The sequence below is a fragment of the Pseudophryne corroboree genome, chromosome 4, assembly GCF_028390025.1.
Source record: "Pseudophryne corroboree isolate aPseCor3 chromosome 4, aPseCor3.hap2, whole genome shotgun sequence".
Taxonomy (NCBI): domain Eukaryota; kingdom Metazoa; phylum Chordata; class Amphibia; order Anura; family Myobatrachidae; genus Pseudophryne; species Pseudophryne corroboree.
This window is the reverse complement of record NC_086447.1, coordinates 753,950,910-753,964,293: the sequence shown is the minus strand read 5'-3', so window position 1 is coordinate 753,964,293 and position 13,384 is coordinate 753,950,910. Positions and strand designations below refer to the sequence as shown.

The following is a 13,384-nucleotide window of genomic DNA, read 5'->3' as shown; positions in this document are numbered from 1 at the left end:
GCGCTGTTCCATGCTGGGGGGGGGGAACGGGATACTGGCTACCCGTACGACTAGTGTCTACACCCCGAACCAGATTAAAACATGCTGCCCAGGGCGCCCCCCACGCCCTGCACCCGAGTGAGCCTTTGGCGCGGGAGTAAGTGGCGCAGCGCTGCTTCCTGCCGGCGGGGGACGGGACACGGCTACCCTTCCATCTAGTATCTACACCCTGCACCAGTGTAAAACATGCCGCTCAGGGCGCCCTGCACCCGTATGAGCCGTCGACACGGGAGTCCCTGCCGCGTATGATGCGCTATGCTGGCGGGGGTATGGGACACGGTACCGAGAAAGCCTCTAATGCCAGCCTCATGAGAACATCAGTAACTTGCTGCCCAGAGCGCTCCCCCCGCTGCGCTTACCTCGGTTACTGAAGTCTTCTGCCGTCACTGAAGTCTTCTGTTCTTCTCATGCTCACCCGGCTTCTTTCTTCTGGCTTCTGTGAGGGGGGTGACAGCGCGGCTCCGGGAACAAGCAGCTAGGCGAAGCAAGTGATCGAACCCTCTGAAGCTAATGGTGTCCAGTAGCCTAAGAAGCAGAGCCCTTAAACTAAGAAGTAGGTCTGACTTCTCTCCCCTCAGTCCCACGATGCAGGGAGCCTGTAGCCTGCAGGTCTCCCTGAAAATAAAAAACCTAACATAAAGTCTTTTAGAGAAACTCAGGAGAGCTCCCCTAGTGTGCATCCAGTCACTCCTGGGCACAAAGTCTAACTGAGGTCTGGAGGAGGGGCATAGAGGGAGGAGCCAGTTCACACCCAGTTTAAGTCTTTATAGTGTGACCAAGCTCCTGTGGATCCGTCTATACCCCATGGTCCTTTTGGAGTCCCCAGCATCCTCTAGGACGTAAGAGATAGAACCTTTGCCGCGAACAGCTAGTTTGCATAAAAATAAATAAATCTCTACTAGAAGTTCAGCAATGCGTATTTACAAATTCACTGGCACGAACAGCCACTGACAATAGTTTACTGAGTTAAAAATTATCCTTTACCGTGTTACTGACAAACGTGTGATAACCTAAAAAAAAACTGTAATGTTTTGTGTTTATTTTCAGGCATTGGAGTAGACCTACCCCTAGAAGGGAGGTTCAGTGCTAATTGTTAGTCATTTGTGTTGGGTGATCATCTTTGCCTCATTTTGCAATTTTTTTATATTTTTTCCTAACGATAGGGGTATATTCAGTGATGGCAGTAGCCTAGTATACAGAGCACATGCTGTTGCCAAATGGTTTGATGAGCATGACACTGCGGAGATAGTTATTGCAGGGGTTCTCGACTCTAGTCCTCAAGTAGCACCAACAGGTCATGTTTTGTGAATGTCTTTAATCTTTTTTGCTGGATCAGTAATTATCCCACCTGCTTCCACAGACAAAAATCCTCAAATCATGTTGGGAAAGCTTCAGGTTTGAGATTGAGAACCACTGGTGGTGTGTGTTAGGTGACTGTGAATAAACCACCGTGTCTCCACCCTTTTAGGGTGTGCATGTCTACAGTTTCTTAATTTTCAGCTAATATACTACAGAATTAGACATGATCTCTCACAACAGCCATATGGAGAGTCAGGTTATCTTCTATAATGTTACTGCCTTTTCGGTCACCGCAGAGTGGCCCTAAACTAACATTTATGAGGCTTTCTGCAACAACTCTTGAAACCACAACCAGTCATTATTGCTGCTTAGGTCGGTGTATGATAGAACAACAGTCATTTGGTCAACACCATATGGTCAAAGGACGACAAGGTCAAAGGCAGACATGTAAAAGGTACAAAAGGTCGACAGGTACAATAGGTCAACAGGTTTAAAAGGTTGACATGACAATGGTTAACGTGATTTGGGGGGGGGGGGGGTCATGTTTTTATAACTTTTGCTAAATTTACTATCCATGTCACAAATTATTACCTTTAGTAAACTTGTGGAGAGCGAACACGTTTCTACTAATTTGGGTCATATTTGGTTAAACATACAAGATAACACCCAAAAAGCCCCAAAAAACGATTTCCCCAGTTAACCTTTTGTTCTGTTTACCTTTTTCATGTTGACCTTTTGTACCTGTCGATCTATTGACTGTTGACCTTCTGACTAGCGATCTGTTAAACCACACCCACTGGTTATTGGTTACTGTTGCTGGTAGAACTACAAGAGTCCCATGCCATGTACCAAAGAAATGTAGGGGTGCTTCACCTGTTGATACCTGTAGTGGTAACTTCTAACCAGCCTGACAGTAAAGATATATTTCAATAAAGGGGCAACTGGCAATTCAGCTCCATCAACATCTACCCAGAAATAGTCTGACAGGTAGGGGCAAATTACTGAAGCCAGCAGCGATAACTTTAACCATAAATATCCTTGTCGTGGTACTTAGATGGGGATGCAGGTAAAATGTCACCAGCCGGGATCCAGGCGGCCAAAATACTGACGCCAGAATCCCGACTTGCAGCCAGAATACTGACATCAGAATGCCGACAGAGGTGGGAATCTCGATATCAAAATACTGACGCCTAAAATCCCGAATGTCCTCACAGCGGGACGCGCGCGTGGGGGGGTTAGGTTTAGGGTAAGGCACCAAGCTGGAAGGTTTATGTTTAGGCAGCGGGGAAGTTAGGGTTAGGGTGTTAACTGCGGGGCTGTTGGGATTTTAATGGCCGGGATGCCGATGTCGGTGTTCTGACCATCGGCATTACATACTGAACCCCTTTGGTGGGTCTACTGGTGTAGGAAGAGGATAGATTATTGGACACATTTGGCTTTGGTATACAGGCCTTCATTTTATTCATTCATTAGAAGATAAAATAAATACATACAACACAAAATATAAATTTAGTTAGACATATATTTTATAATATTTTGTTACTATAATGACACCGTAATAGTCCAAGACATTGAAAGAAGAAAACCATATTGTGTTTACTACACCCTAGTGTGCGTTGACTCAAATTCTTCAAGTCATTAGACAAAGGCTACCTGGCACTGACGGGGTTAATCTGTTTGCATGAATATCCCTTATAAATAAAACAAAATGCTCTGAACATCTCTGTAGATGTTTGGGCTTAACCAATCCTGACAGCACATTGTAATTGCTATTCCGTATGACTCCTGTCAGCCAGTTCATCCAGAACATTTTTCAATTTTCTCTAGAGAAATTGAAGGCTGGATGAACAACAAATGTGTCATGTATAGACAATATGAACATTATCACGCTAATGTGCTGCTTACGATGCACAACCTTGGAGAAATGACTCTGTCATCCAGAACCGGACATACAACTTTATATATCTGTAAACAACCAAGTCATATCAAGGCTACACTAGGCCAACATTTGCCATTTATTTTTGTATTGTTATTAATATGACCTGACAGATAGGACATAAGCCTCAACAGTTATCGATCGGCTCATGGTTTTACACTTCTTTTTGGAAAGTTTCTGTCAACATAGTTAACGGTAACTCAGCATTTCTTTATGGGTAATGCGACGTTCCCTTATTGTGCACTGTATCATTGCAGAGGGACCAAGAGGTTACAAAGAGTATTTAGAGCGGTGATGATGATGAGCTTTTTTTTTTGTTCTGGTCTCACGTGTCACAAATGTCACTTTTCCATTGTTCTGGGACAGAAAACACTGCTGTGCCATTGCTCTGTTAGCCCACGTGTCACTGGGCCATTGTTTTGGGAAACCAGTAGATCCAGAGTGTGAATAGGCCACATGTGCCATTGTTTTGGAAGCCCAGGTGTCACAGTGCTATTATTCTAGTAGCCTAAGTGTCACTGTGCCATTGTTCCTGTAAGCCAAGTGTCGGGGTGCCATTGTTCTGATAGCCCAGGTTCTATTCTCCCACTGTGAGTGTCGTGGACACCCACAGAGGGAGAATAAGAATAGGCTGTGGCGCCCGTACACCGGCTGCGTCATTTCACCACTAGTCAGGATCCCGGCGGCGGCATTGTGACCTCCGGGATCCCGACTAGCGGTATTTTAACTGCTTTCCCCTATAAACGGGTTACATGAACCATTTCATTTATATTCACTTTCTTAGGGAAATAGTTTTTATGTTTTATTTTTGCTTGCCTTTTGCATGGTTACATAAAAAATAGAATAACTCTGCCCCCTTCATAATAAGCATTCCCCACCCAAAATTCTAAATATCAGCAAATTATATTTATTTATATATATATATATATATATATATATATATATATATATATATATACTTTAATATTCAATTATTTATGTTGTGTGGTTCTTGTGCCTTGTACGGTTAGTTCTCCTGCAGAGAGACGTAATTGAAACAAGATTAAAGTTGCCCTCATCATGACCCATTAGTGTAATTCCACTGAATTCTGCGCATACTTTGATATTTGATTAGAGCCTTGTTGCAATTTTAGGTTAATTATTTTTTTTCCCCTCTTACAAACTCGCAGACAACTTTATTTGGATGTCAACTGCTGTTTTTTAGAGTACAGATACTGTTTGCCCTCATACATCTTGCCTGAGTACAATACGCACCACTTCACATACAACCTCTGATCACAGTGATGAGAAGCAAGTTTTATGATCTCCCAGATATAGTGCCGTATAACAAGGGCATATGCCCTTAATCTCCTGATTTTCTAAAATATAATTTCTTCCTGTCTTGGCCTTTAAAAACCTGTAAGTGTGACATACTTTGAGTTATGTTGCGCAGTTGCAGTGTTTGACTACAGTTAACATTATTGCCGCCTACCCCAACGTAACGTATCCCTTTGACTACACCTACGTTAACCTGTAGGAAACCTATTGTGATGTACAGATGTGTCCTCCTTCATCTAGCCCAGGGGTGGGGAACCTTTTTTCTACCGAGGGCCATTTGGATATTTATAAAATCCTTCGGGGGCCATACAAAAATTCTCAACTTAAAAAATTACCCTGCCCACCAGTAGGTCTGCCCCTTAGAGGTACTGTGTGTGCGCGCCCAAAAAAATGGGTGTGGTCAGTTAAAATGGGACATGATACACATATGCCCCCAATAGTGCAGTGCCAGATCCACAATTGCCCCCACAGTGCCAGGTATACAAATGCTCCCCCACAGTGCCAGGTATACAAATGCCCCCCCACAGTGCCAGGTATACAAATGCCCCCCCACAGTGCCAGGTATACAAATGCCCCCCCACAGTGCCAGGTATACAAATGCCCCCCCACAGTGCCAGGTATACAGATGCCCCCACAGTGCCAGGTATACAAATGCCCCCCACAGTGCCAGGTATACAGATGTCCCCACAGTGCCAGGTATAAAGATGCGCCTCCCCCCCCCCCCCCCTCCATTCGGCGGCGTTTCTCATGTGTCAGGAGTGGACAGGGAGGAGAGCGCGGCTATGTCGGGTGGCGGCAGCGGCGGCGTGTAGGACTTCAAACCAGCCGCCGGTGCGAGAGCCAATCAGAGCTCGCAGACCGCAGCCGCGGCTCCTGATTGGCTGCCGGTTCGCGAGCTCTGATTGGCTCACGATCCGGCGGCTGGTTTGAAGTCCTACACGCCGCCACCACCCGACATAGCCGCGCTCTCCTCCCTGTCCTGACAGCTGAGACACGCTGCCGCCGGACTGAGCGGCGACCTGTCTCGCTGACAGAAGCGGGTGGGCCGGAGCAAACGGCTTTGCAGGGATTATACGGCCAGCGGGCCGGAGGTTCCCCACCCCTGATCTAGCCTCATTACGCCATGCAGCAGGAGATGATGATGAGCTGACAGCTCCCGTGCAGCTCCATTAGCGCCGGTCGTCTTTTTCTCTATTAGGGAACGCTGAAGTTCAGTACCATGGGGTATAGATGGGGTGATCAGGTATAATGTGTGTGACTCCTCCCTCTATACCCTTCCCCAGACCAGTTTTAGAAATGTGCCCAGTAGAGCCGGTCACTTCCTCTGGAGCTCCAGAGAGATCTTTTAACTTTTATTTTATTTTTTCTGACTTTTAAACTCTCCAACAGTCTGGCAGTTTTCCCCTGCCAGCATGCTACGAAGGAGCTGCTGGGGGAACTCTGTTCCACCCTGCGGGGTTTGGAGCCTGAGTTCCTGGCGGCGAGGACATTAGTCCCTGGGTGCCTCACATCCAGAATTTTATTGCTGGCATGGAGCCCCTAGTAGCCCGCCGCCACCGGCAGCATTGCTGAAGAACAACGATTGGTAAGTATAGCCCGAGTCCCCATTAGCAGGGATCCCGGGTAAATTGACAGCTTTACAGAAGAACAGAGCCCCATGGCTTAGTGGGCTAGTAGCAGAACAAGCTGACTGAGGTTCATGTCCCATTAAAAAAAAAAAAAAACTTAAGAGATGGCTCACTTCTGAGCCGCACTCTGGCTGTGGCTCTAATCCACTCATAGGATAGCCTTACCAACGGACATAATAGAGCATCCCTGCCCAGAGGAAAACTTCTGCCCTGGACATCCTTGCCCTTGCTACGGGAACCCGCCGATCTGCTGCCACCCATGACCACCAGGCCATGCGGTGCCAGGCACAGTGCAGTCCGGCTGGGGAGGGGTGACGTCCTCATTGCATACTCCCTGCTGCGGGCCGGTGAGCGCACCCGGTAACCGGCAAACAATCTCACACTGAGAGTATGCAAACAAGTGGATGCAGCAGGTATTTCAGCCGCACGCCGCTTACTAGAGCGGAGCCGTCACAGCGCTGACACCGCGTGCAGCTACGGTGGTTATAGTTGCTGGCCAGATAAAAACGGCGCCATTTGCTTCCGCGCACAAGGGGGTGAGGGCTTTGCAGTGCTCTGTGTTTTCAGCAGACAGTGTATCCGCCATCCCAGAGCCCCTCCTGCAGCAGAAGGAGCGTCTGAGCTCCGGATACAAGCGGTGGCAGATATACTAATACCAACCACAGCAGCGAGTGCACATAGCGCCATTCATTCACGCGCTGCGGGGGAGTACACTGGCAGTCACACAATATATGTGGGGAGGAGCTTATTTCATGTTCTGCTTTCACCTTATATTTGTAAGGCACAACAGATGTTGTGTAGGTATAAGTGTGCTAATGTAATACGCTATATATTGATTTATATTACACTTATTCCTTCAAAGATAGTGATTAGATCACTGTATACATTAAAAATGGCAAAGGCACAGCGTCCTGTGCGCTGTACCTGGAAACAATCACTGAAGTTTTATTCCTGTGTGTGCTGGTTATAATCAGTCATCTACACACAATTCACTCCCATACTGAAAGGCTGGGAGCTGCGTTAAGCAAGCTGGCGCCACAGTATATTCCGGGATATATATATCTATATAGAGGTAATGCTTCTTAACAATATCTCCGTCTAGTATTATCGCTTCCCTCACAAGTTTAAAACAGCGTGGATGGGTGTGGTGGTTGGCATTGATACATCACAACACTCACACTATAGCCTCGTTTCTGTAGAGTTTGTATGTTCTACCTGTACTGTATGACAACCAGTGTTTCTCGCCCTTCTGCCTTTTGGCTAGTATCAGGGTAGTATATGTTCTTATCAGTTTAATATCGATACGCCTCTATCGGGGAGATTTATATTGAATATATATATATATATATATATATATATACAGGCAATAGACGCGGCACTCCTGGTGTCTGAATCAATAAGAACTCGTAATAGGCAGGTAGTGGTGAACAACGTTTCAATGACGTTTATTGTGTCATTTTCCTCAGGTCTAAAAAACAGTAATACATGTCTTACCTCATAAAGTGTGCAGCACCCTGTGAATGAGGCTGGCGTTCGGCCTGCGGGACCCCGCCCGCCCTCTCCAGCGTACCGGAAGTGACGCTGGAGAGGGCACATCTATTTACAACGTAAGGGGTGTGCCATGGGGTCCTCTGTGGCCCCTTCATATTCAAACATCTTCATGTTTGATATTGAACAGCAGATATTTTTTGAGGATCAGGATGTGGCGGCTTGCATTTTGTTTTATTGCCGCTACATCGACGACCTTCTACTTATTTGGCAAGGCCCCCAGACTCAACTTGAGGCGATTATTGATAGGCATAATGCCAAGCAACATCCTATCAAGTTGACATACACTATTAGCAATCAGGTCATCAATTACTTAGATGTCCAAATCTCCATTGAGAATGGACGCTTGATAACTTCGCTCTATCGTAAACCGACTGACAAAAATAATGTTCTACATTACAGCAGTTTTCACCCTCAACCCCTTAAACGGGGTCTACCTTTTTCGCAACTGTTGCGCATTAGGCGCATTACATCTGACCCAGCAACAGCTAGTGCACAAATGGATGCGATGATCATCCAATTTAGAGAGCGTGGGTATCCCATGCAGTTGTTACAGGAGGCCAAAACTAAAGCACTAAACATTGATAGAGCCACTTTGATAAGTCCACCACAGAGATCTATTAACTTGGATCCGATAATGCCATGGGTGATGCAATATCATTCAGCTAGCACAGGCATAAATCAGATATCCAAACAATTATGGCCTATCATACAGAGTGACCCTGAATTAGGGTTAGCTGACACCAAACTGTTGTCCTGCTATAAACGTAACAAGAACATCAGGGACATTTTGGTGAAAACAGATGTCACCAAATACCACACTAGGAGCACCTCTATTAGTGGCAGGCATAGGGGTTGTATTCGCTGTACCTGTACAACATGTAGATTCTTGATTGCGGGTGATACCTTTCAGCATCCCCATTCTGGGAAAACATTGTATATACTGCACACACTAACATGTACCTCCCGCTTTGTTGTGTACCAGTTGATATGCCCCTGTGGGCTGTCATACATAGGCAAAACACAATGCATGTTCAAGGAACGTATGGCAGCCCATAGGTCTGCTATCAAATTGGCTATTACTAAGGGCACTAGCGAACAGCCCGTCGCCAGGCACTTTGCTTCCCATCGGCATCCATTAACCACACTTAAATATAGGATGATTGATCATGTGCCAGCATCCATACGTGGGGGGGACCGCGGGGCTAAGCTTTTGAGGCTAGAGGCACGGTGGATTTACCGCTTAGATACGGTCTCTCCGCGTGGACTTAATGAATCCCATGGGTATAATAGTTTTCTTTAGATTGGTCAAGGGGTAGTGCATATTTACCTTGGCTTGATTGACATTCTTTGATTGTACCATCGGCATATGAGCAATCTCTCTAAACATGTTATGTTTGACATTAATCTTATTAATCTATTATTACTATGGTTTCTGATTGCAGAATGTATCATCACTGTGGTTTTTGATTGCGTTCAAACACGGCACTCATTAAGAGCCGTGGACTGTGGCATGTAATATAACCCACATGATAACCTGCTGTTTGAGCAGTTTAATATGGTATTTGCTATCAGTGCCACTTGTAATATTGAGTCATGCTGTGTTACATTAGATTGGCAGGATATTCTGCTGGCTAATCTATGTGCATTTTTATCTATAGCTGCCGTTTGTTATTGTTTATCTGTCACTATGGTGATGGGGAGCACGATAGAGGGAAGTGACGTAACGTAGCGTCACTTCCGGTACGCTGGAGAGGGCGGGCGGGGTCCCGCAGGCCGAACGCCAGCCTCATTCACAGGGTGCTGCACACTTTATAAGGTAAGACATGTATTACTGTTTTTTAGACCTGAGGAAAATGACACAATAAACGTCATTGAAACGTTGTTCACCACTACCTGCCTATTACGAGTTCTTATTGATTCAGACACCAGGAGTGCCGCGTCTATTGCCTGTATGTTTCATTCATCACGAGGGCACCCGGTGCAGTACCGTATTTTAAAGGAGAGCCGGATCACATGGACAGTATATATATATATATATATATATATATATATATACACTGCTCAAAAAAATAAAGGGAGCACTAAAATAACACATCCTAGATCTGAATGAATGAAATATTCTTATTAAATACTTTGTTCTTTACATAGTTGAATGTGCTGACAACAAAATCACACACAAATTATCAATGGAAATCAAATTTATTAACCCATGGAGGTCTGGATTTGGAGTCACACTCAAAATTAAAGTGGAAAAACACACTACAGGCTGATCCAACTTTGTTGTAATGTCCTTAAAACAAGTCAAAATTAGGCTCAGTAGTGTGTGTGGCCTCCACGTGCCTGTATGACCTCTCTACAATGCCAGGGCATGCTCCTGATGAGGTGGCGGATGGTCTCCTGAGGTTTCTCCTCCCAGACCTGGACTAAAGATTCCGCCAACTCCTAGACAGTCTGTGGTGCAACGTGGTGTTGGTGGATGGAGCGAGACATGATGTCCCAGATGTGCTCAATTGGATTCAGGTCTGGGGAACAGGCGGGCCAGTCCATAACATCAATGCCTTCGTCTTGCAGGAACTGCTGACACACTCCAGCCACATGAGGTCTAGCATTGTCTTGCATTAGGAGGAACCCAGGGCCAACCGCACCAGCATATGGTCTCACAAGGGGTCTGAGGATCTCATCTCGGTACCTAATGGCAGTCAGGCTACCTCTGGCGAGCACATGGAGGGCTGTGCGGCCCCCCAAAGAAATGCCACCCCACACCATTACTGATCCACTGCCAAACCAGTCATGCTGGAGGATGTTGCAGGCAGCAGAACGTTCTCTTTGGCGTCTCCAGACTCTGTCACGTCTGTCACATGTGCTCAGTGAGAACCTGCTTTTATCTGTGAAGAGCATAGGCCGCCAGTGGCGAATTTGCCCATCTTGGTGTTCTCTGGCAAATGCCAAACGTCCTGCACGGTGTTGGGCTGTAAGCACAACCCCCACCTGTTGACGTCGGGCCCTCATACCACCCTCATGGAGTCTGTTTCTGATCGTTTGAGTAGACACATGCACATTTGTGGCTTGCTGGAGGTCATTTTGCAGGGCTCTGGCAGTGCTCCTCCTGTTCCTCTTTGCACAAAGGCGGAGGTAGCGGTCCTGCTGCTGGGTTGGTGCCCTCCTACGGCCTCCCCCACATCTCCTGATGTACTGGCCTGTCTTCTGGTAGCGCCTCCATGCTCTGGACACTACGCTGACAGACACAGCAAACCTTCTTGCCACAGCTCGCATTGATGTGCCATCCTGGATGAGCTGCACTACCTGAGCCACTTGTGTGGGTTGTAGACTCCGTCTCATGCTACCACTAGAGTGAAAGCACCGCCAGCTTTCAAAAGTGACCAAAACATCAGCCAGAAGGCATAGGAGCTGAGAAAGTGGTCTGTGGTGACCACCTGCAGAACAACTCCTTTATTGGGGGTGTCTTGCTAATTGCCTAGAATTTCCACCTGTTGTCTATTCCATTTGCACAACAGCATGTGAAATTGATTGTCAATCAGTGTTGCTTCCTAAGTGGACAGTTTGATTTCACAGAAGTGTGATTGACTTGGAGTTAAATTGTGTTGTTTAAGTGTTCCCTTTATTTGCTCTGTCCACTCTACGTATTGCCCTGATATTACACCTTTAGAACTGGTGTAACTATGTAATTTCAGTCCAACATGTCTATAAAGACGTGACGTAGTTTCGGATTTGGGTTTTATAAACTCTATAATTCTTATGGCAACCACAGCATGCTGTGCGCTGTACCTGGGAAAATTCACTTAGGTGTAATTTAGTCTGTACTGTTTATAATGACCTTTATTTCCCACAGATTCCTACAATACAGGCATCTGATTGAGGGTCCACTTAACTATGGTCAAGTCTATTTTCTCTGCCCCGCTGAATTTAGCTACAATGAACAGGGAAGTATTTGAGACTCATCAAAACCTGATTACTCGGGAAGTTGTAAAAAAGATATTTCAAGGTATGTTCCTTCCTTTACCTTCTGTTCTACTTTAAAAAAAAAAAAAAACCATGACGATTTTGTAAAACTCAAGTAGACGTCTGAGAGGCATTTCTAGTCTCCTGATACGTCTGTGGAGCTAGACCTTTCACTGACCAGCGTAGGGTGGGATTTTTTCCACTTAAGCACATGCAGCGTTTTGAGCTTCCCTGTAAAAAGTGGCTACCCACTAATGGAAGCTCAGAGGCTGTAAAGAGCAGTTATTTTTGTACCCAGGAACTGGTTTGCTGGTTCGGTGAGGAGTATCGGGAAGGGAAAAATTTACACTTTGTCATTTTGTTCCCTGCTATACCTTCCAATTGTTTGAATATATACATTACATATCTGTGTAAGTCATTATATACTGTATATGTATATGTGTACCTCCTATTCCTACAGGTTAGGGAAGAATGGACAATGTTGCCAGAAATTTCGGCCAGCGCTCTGCCATCCATTGATGGTTGCCAGTCCTCTTCTCTGTTTATGGACTGAATACTACGCTGTGGTAGTATTCAGTTTCCTGTCCAGCAAGGAGGTTCGTCTGGACCACCCTTATTCAAGCATCTGGATACGTATATGTATGTGCAGAGGTGTTTGTGTGTGTGTTTATATAGACACATGCATATATACGTGTGTGTGTGTGTGTGTGTGTGTGTGTGTGTGTGTGTGTGTGTGTGTGTGTGTGTGTGTGTGTATTTCTATATATTGATATAGAGGAACAGATTGAGTACGTTCATGCTAACGTTCCCTAACATATCAACTGAAAGATCGCAGTGTGGACTCCTGACTTGTTTTCACGATTGGGATTAAGGCCTCCACAATCAGGAGTCACATATCTCAATTGCTTACAGGCGAAAGACCTTCCAGTCAGTTGAAGTAAAAGGTCCTGAGTTCAGACTCCAGACTTTTAGGTAACATACCGGTTTTGTAAGTTCAGGATAAACTTATAAGGAACTTCGAATGGTCTAGGGACCTGTTTTAAGGTTACAGTCTATTCTGAAACTGAGGGTTTACATTCCACTTTAGACTTGGTGTAGAGGGAATTCCTATATGTCTTTGGATTTCCTCCTTGTTCCCTTCTAAAAGATTCTTCTTCCGTAACTAGGGTTTGTAGTCTTTTGTCATCTTCAGTCTTTTAATAGGTTACTTGATGCCTTCAACTCGGGGCATTTTTCATGGGCACAGGTGTTGCTCATCCGTGAGCTCACCTCATGGACTTCATCCCTTATCTGGATGACCTGTTCCTCTAGACATGTTCTAAAGAGAGTTTGCTTATACTTCTGTTTACACACAGGTATACATGAGGGAGGCTTTCCTCGAGTTTCAGTTCATACAGTGATTTTAGTTCTGAACGTGTAGACACCATTGGTTACTCTCTTGGAGAGTACGGTTTCGCTTAGCTGGGTCCTCGACTCAGTTGGTTTTCACTACTTCTTGGAGAGTGGGTTGGCCTTGAATGGGACTTTCCAGCAGGCCTTTTCCATTTCCCTATGGTTTCTCTTTTTCAGGGTCTGTATTTTTCTCACCTGCAAGCTGATTTCTCCAGACTAGTGCAGGTATCCCCTTAGGATTCTGCACTGCCCAGAGATGTAC

The 13,384-nt window shown here is 45.6% G+C and overlaps 1 protein-coding gene and 1 pseudogene across 3 annotated transcripts in view; both read left to right on the top strand.

Moving 5' to 3' along the window:
• Positions 1–13,384, top strand: part of RALGAPA2 (Ral GTPase activating protein catalytic subunit alpha 2) — a 605,428-nt gene that overhangs the window by 490,279 nt on the left and 101,765 nt on the right. The gene's annotated exons all lie outside the window — the stretch shown is intronic.
• Positions 7,460–7,617, top strand: LOC134913244 (U2 spliceosomal RNA; annotated as a pseudogene).